This window comes from Xyrauchen texanus, chromosome 48 (assembly GCF_025860055.1).
Source record: "Xyrauchen texanus isolate HMW12.3.18 chromosome 48, RBS_HiC_50CHRs, whole genome shotgun sequence".
Lineage (NCBI taxonomy): Eukaryota > Metazoa > Chordata > Actinopteri > Cypriniformes > Catostomidae > Xyrauchen > Xyrauchen texanus.
In genome coordinates, this window is record NC_068323.1 from 17,820,898 (window position 1) to 17,827,619 (window position 6,722).

A 6,722-nucleotide genomic window follows, 5' to 3' on the forward strand; every position below is an offset into this window, starting at 1 on the left:
GGACGCATTCTGTGGGAATTAGTGGGGAATCTCAAACTCGCCAGGCAAGGGCTGTTTATGCTGTAAATCTGACCAGTGCACTAGAAGCTCCAGCCTCCTCCATCACTTCTCGTCCCCTTACACCATTCCACCATCTCTCTACATGCCTCCATCACACTGGATCAGCATGTTACCATTTTATGAGTTCATCTGATCATATAATCTTTTCTATGTCTCTCTGTCATTCAGTGGGATTTTTATTCTGGCTCCATCAGAAATTGCCCTGCTGAAAAGTACGGTGGCCCAGATGTGTACAGCAAAAAAAAAGGCTGAAAACAACGGAAATAAGCCAAAATACAAGAAAATAAAGCCATAACAGACAAGCCACAGCACAATGGAAAAAATAACAAATTAACACAAAGAAATTAACTGAAAATAAAAATGTCTTTAAACACTATACATCTATGTGACTTAATTTTGTTGTGTTGTATGTTATTTACATTGTGTTGTGGCTTAATTTCATTACGTTTTGTTTGAACTTTTTTGTGTTATGGCTTTTCCATTGTGTTGTCGCTTATTTACGTTGTGTTGTGACTTAATTCCATTGTGGCTTATTTCTGTTGTGTTGTAGCTTATTTCTATTGTGTTGTGGCTTAATTTCGTTGTGTCTTAATTTAGTTGTTTTGTGGCTTAATTCCATTGTGTCTTTCTTAGTTTTGTTGTGTTGTAGCTTAATTTGGCTATGTTGTGGTTTATTTCCATTGTGTTGTGACTTATTTATGTTGTGTTGTGGCTTAATACCTTTGTGTCTTAATTTTGCTGTGTTGTGTCTTCATTTTGTTGTATTGTGACTTATATCCGTTGTGTTGTGACTTATTTCTGTTGTGTTGTATCTTATTTCCGTTGTGTTGTATCTTATTTCTGTTGTGTTGTATCTTATTCACGTTGTGTTGTATCTTATTCCCGTTGTGTTGTATCTTATTTCTGTTGTGTTGTATCTTATTTCTGTTGTGTTGTATCTTATTCACGTTGTGAGGTATCTTATTTCTGTTGTGTTGTATCTTATTTCTGTTGTATTGTATCTTATTCACGTTGTGTTGTATCTTATTCCCGTTGTGTTGTATCTTATTTCTGTTGTGTTGTATCTTATTTCTGTTGTGTTGTATCTTATTCACGTTGTGAGGTATCTTATTTCTGTTGTGTTGTATCTTATTCACGTTGTGTTGTATCTTATTTCTGTTGTGTTGTATCTTATTTCTGTTGTGTTGTATCTTATTCCCATTGTGTTGTATCTTATTTCTGTTGTGTTGTATCTTATTCCCATTGTGTTGTATCTTATTTCTGTTGTGTTGTATCTTATTCCTGTTGTGTTGTATCTTATTTCTGTTGTGTTGTATCTTATTCACGTTGTGAGGTATCTTATTTCTGTTGTGCTGTATCTTATTCACGTTGTGTTGTATCTTATTTCTGTTGTGTTGTATCTTATTTCTGTTGTGTTGTATCTTATTCCCATTGTGTTGTATCTTATTTCTGTTGTGTTGTATCTTATTCCCGTTGTGTTGTATCTTATTTCTGTTGTGTTGTATCTTATTCACGTTGTGTTGTATCTTATTTCCGTTGTGTTGTATCTTATTTCTGTTGTGTTGTATCTTATTTCTGTTGTGTTGTATCTTATTTCTGTTGTATTGTATCTTATTCACGTTGTGTTGTATCTTATTTCTGTTGTGTTGTATCTTATTCCCGTTGTGTTGTATCTTATTTCTGTTGTGTTGTATCTTATTTCTGTTGTGTTGTATCTTATTCACGTTGTGTTGTATCTTATTTCTGTTGTATTGTATCTTATTCACGTTGTGTTGTATCTTATTTCTGTTGTATTGTATCTTATTCACGTTGTGTTGTATCTTATTTCTGTTGTGTTGTATCTTATTCACGTTGTGTTGTATCTTATTCCCGTTGTGTTGTATCTTATTTCTGTTGTGTTGTATCTTATTCACGTTGTGTTGTATCTTATTTCTGTTGTATTGTATCTTATTCACGTTGTGTTGTATCTTATTCCCGTTGTGTTGTATCTTATTCACGTTGTGTTGTATCTTATTTCTGTTGTGTTGTATCTTATTGCTGTTGTGTTGTATCTTATTTCTGTTGTGTTGTATCTTATTCACGTTGTGAGGTATCTTATTTCTGTTGTGTTGTATCTTATTCACGTTGTGTTGTATCTTATTTCTGTTGTGTTGTATCTTATTTCTGTTGTGTTGTATCTTATTCACGTTGTGAGGTATCTTATTTCTGTTGTGTTGTATCTTATTCACGTTGTGTTGTATCTTATTTCTGTTGTGTTGTATCTTATTTCTGTTGTGTTGTATCTTATTCCCATTGTGTTGTATCTTATTTCTGTTGTGTTGTATCTTATTCCCGTTGTGTTGTATCTTATTTCTGTTTTGTTGTATCCTATTTCCGTTGTGTTGTATCTTATTTCTGTTGTGTTGTATCTTATTCCCGTTGTGCTGTATCTTATTCCCGTTGTGTTGTATCTTATTTCCGTTGTGTTGTATCTTATTCACGTTGTGTTGTATCTTATTCCCGTTGTGTTGTATCTTATTCCGTTGTGTTGTATCTTATTTCTGTTTTGTTGTATCTTATTCCTGTTGTGTTGTATCTTATTTCTGTTGTGTTGTATCTTATTTCTGTTTTGTTGTATCTTTTGTTGTACCAACAGGGGGTCACCAGGGTCCTAAACCATGAGGCTACTTGAACAAACTCAGGGTTCCAGGAATGGTTTTGAGTTTAAAAAACCAAACTAATCCAATCAGGCTTTATTGGTACCATGTTGCTCATCGACTTTCTCTCAACTCAGGCTTTGATCTGGAGTTTAAGATTAGTTCCCTGCTAGTCCAAGCTGGTTAGTGCTGGTTTAATGTTAGTTAGTGCTGATTCAATGCTTGTCTAGCTGGTTGTTAAAATTCTGGTCAACCAGCTTGGTCTTCAAGCTGATTGATCAAGGGAGGCTTGCTTATTTAACTAGTTCAGAAGCCGGAGGAGAAACCCATGATGATGCAGTCTTTTCAACAGGTGGGTTCAACATATTGACCAAACATGAGTGAAACAAGATCTTTCAAACCTTGAATAACTGATTTAAACTGATAAATGAATCAGGATTTGGGACAAAAATATAAAAATTTAAATTTCTCTATTTTTATATGTTATCTTACATTTGAAATATTTCGTTGTATTCTAGGCATAGATGCTAATTATGAATTTAGTCCTCCTGCATACACCATTCTTTGGTGTATGAAGCTTTTTGGTATTTCAAATTCAGGCAGAAATCCAATAGACTACCTCAATGTTCTAAAAGTTCAAACTCAGGAAAGTGAGTATACCTTATGCCTTTAATAATAGGACATAAGAGCACACTGAGAAGTAAAGTGAGCAAGTGGAGCAAATGGGATTGTTTAACAGTCTTTAATGTATTTCAGAGCATTTAGTCTCATCAAGCTCAATAGTTCAACTGTTATGGGCAGCTGCAGAGCTAGACCCTGGCTTATAGGGCTGAAGCCCCGGATCTTTTGTTAATAGCCCTGAATGTTTTTTGTGATGAGAAAAAAAAATGAAAGAAAAGAAAGTAAGGCTATTATATAATTATATCAGGGTACAAAAACAACAATGCAGTCTACAATTTTGCTTTCAAATGTAAATGAATTAAATGAAATCATGCGAATGCCTCGAGAGGGAGCTTTCTATTTTCTCTCACAGGGGTGCAGCTTTTCTGTATCAGAGGCACTGAGGTTTTATTATGCAAGCCTTATTTCTAAATATATAATCTATAAGCCTCATTTCTAATCTTCATTTGTTTTTAACAATCCACACACCAAGTAGTGTTTAAATAATGCGCCAGTCATCTTGTTCGCTATTTGTGTTTAGTAGGGAGTTGGGATACGGGAATAAAGAATGCTTATTGCAATGGAATTTCCTCAAACGCAACTCAAAATAGTTTCTATATTTCCATGTCATGTTTGTGGAGTTAAACTGCTTCTTTAAAAAGCCTGGACACCCAAAGCAGGTGTTTCGAGGTGCATTGTAAAAATGTAAGTAATTTTTTTAACTTTACTCGGTGATCCAACAATGCCATTTTATTTCCATGTTAAATAATAAAAACAATTAATATTTCGATAATTAAGTCATAATATTTTACATTTAGATTTATGCATTTGGCAGACACTTTTATCCAAAGTGACTTACAGTGCACTTATTACAGGGACAATCCCCCCGGAGCAACCTGGAGTTAAGTGCCTTGCTCAAGGACACAATGATGGTGGCTGTGGGGATCGAACCAGCAACCTTCTGATTACCAGTTATGTGCTTTAGCCCACTAAGCCACCACCACACAAGTTGGAATAGTTTGAGAATAAATCCTAGCATTTTTATGTTAAGTTTTGTATTAGAATGAATTCAAAAGTAGTAGAATAAAGTTGTGGCATTGTGAGAATAAAGTAGAAATATTATAGAAAAAACAAAATCTCATTATTAGGCTAAATAGAGCATCATTATCACAACGATAGAACGGACGCCGATCCAGCAGCTTTGTTAATGCAAGAGATGCATGTGGAGGACGTAGTTAAATCATACTTTTGGATAGGATTTTTGTAATAAAGAAATCCTTGGTCTTTTGACATCAGCACATAGATATTAGTATCCGGACTCTGTAGCGGTTATGTAGGCATTGAAACTGGGGTTTCCTCTCTAAACAATACTGTAACTGAGTGGATATTACCATATACAATGTCTTGAAATGGACCTACTGTATATAATTCACAGCAATTCCGATTATTTTTCGCTTCACTTGAGTGCGAGCTCATTTCTAGCGCCTCCCTTGAGAGGCGCCCACATGTTGAAAACTCCTGTAGTAATGCACGCCTCATTCATGAAACTTCTCACAAAAACTTCTCACAAATTCAGCTCATAATTTTCAACAAATTTAAAACATTTAAACTCATAATACTGCCACTTTATTCTCGTAATTTTTACTTTATTCTCAAAATATTATGATAAATGACAATTGCAAATTTTAATGGTTAAATTACTTTGATTTTGTTGTTAGCGTTAATTTCAGCACAATGAACAATGAGCCAACAAGTTGTAATTATCACTTTGATTTGCAATTTCAATTAAAAACATATTTGATCCGTTTAGTGTGCGTCTGTCATTTGCTCATATAAAGTTCTAAACCAGTGTAAGTGTTGCGCTTTACATAACTATTGTTTGACCGGTAGGGTGGTCATTTTTTATGTCATGGAAGGAAGGATTCTTATATTATAATATGGCCTGTGGGCTAAGCCCAGATGACACAGAAGTCTAGCGACCCCCCTCTTGGTTATGGAGGGATATCATAGTATCACTAACTATACATAACATCACAATACAGTTCTGCATCTTTTTGTCTTGCCTTAACTGACTTCTCTTAGTCTTATCAGAAAACAAAGAGTGAGGAATGCTGAGACTTTAAGAATAAATCCAAAGGTGCATGCATGCAAGCTCTTGTGATTTGTACCAGACAGATAAAGCTCTTTCCCTCTCTTTCTGTCTGATGGGCCATGAGTCCACACCCCCTTCCCATGTCTCCATGTGTTTTACAGTGTGGGAGTCTAGAGTGTTTTTTCACTCAGTGACTTTGATATGAGATTCAGACAGCTTTGAATTCCAAAGTGTCTCTGTCAGGACATGCCAGAAGGGTTACCGTATCCCCCACTGTCTCCAAACCCTCCCCTTGTGTAGATTCTTCATAACTCATCATTTACTTTCTTTCTTTTTTATTTTTATTTTGTATTTTCGTGCCCTAATTCACACATCATAAGAACAAACAAACAAAACAAGAGCCTCACAACTGTTCTAAAATATGGCATCACTTCTTAAAAATAATTTAAAAACTGAATAGATTCGTCAATTTATAATAGTAAGGTAATATTAACATTAATAACAATACAGTACAATGTTTAATCCTGCTCTTCCTCTAAAACATATTCTTCATCTTCACAGTTCATGAAAGTTATGAATCATACTTCCATATATCTTGGGAGTCAAATAGAAGTGAGGAATGAATCATAAAAGGAAACAAAATGAATCAATTTTATTTCACTGGCAAGATAAATCGCTATTTCACATCTATTTTGCCCTACGCATTTAGTTCACTCATGTGTGTCTGTGGACAAGAGAACAATCCCGCTCAGTCTCTGGCCTGCATGAAGATTTATTTTAACAAGGTTGTAAGAAGCATTGAGACATCAGCGTGGCACCAGTGGAAACTGATCAGACTGTAATATTCTTCATGATGGATGGGTTAAGAGTTATAAATTAAGACAGACTCTGTAGTTGAAGAGGGATTTTTATGGAAGTTTTCCTGTAAGCAAATGGTTTTATGGTTCTGTGTCAGGATTAATGGTAAAAGACTAAAAATGCTACAGTAAAAAAACATGAATTGGTTAACGGGTAGTTTCTTTAACATTTTACAGTAAAAAAATATGTCAATATATGTAATTTTAAGGCAAAATATTACTGTAAAAAAATGTTTTTTTTTTTAATAGATGTAAATGTTATTTCACTGCATAATTAAGGGTAAATATATATATATATATATATATATATATATATATATATATATATATATATATATATATATATATACAGGTCCTTCTCAAAAAATTAGCATATTGTGATAAAGGTCATTATTTTCCATAATGTAATGATAAAAA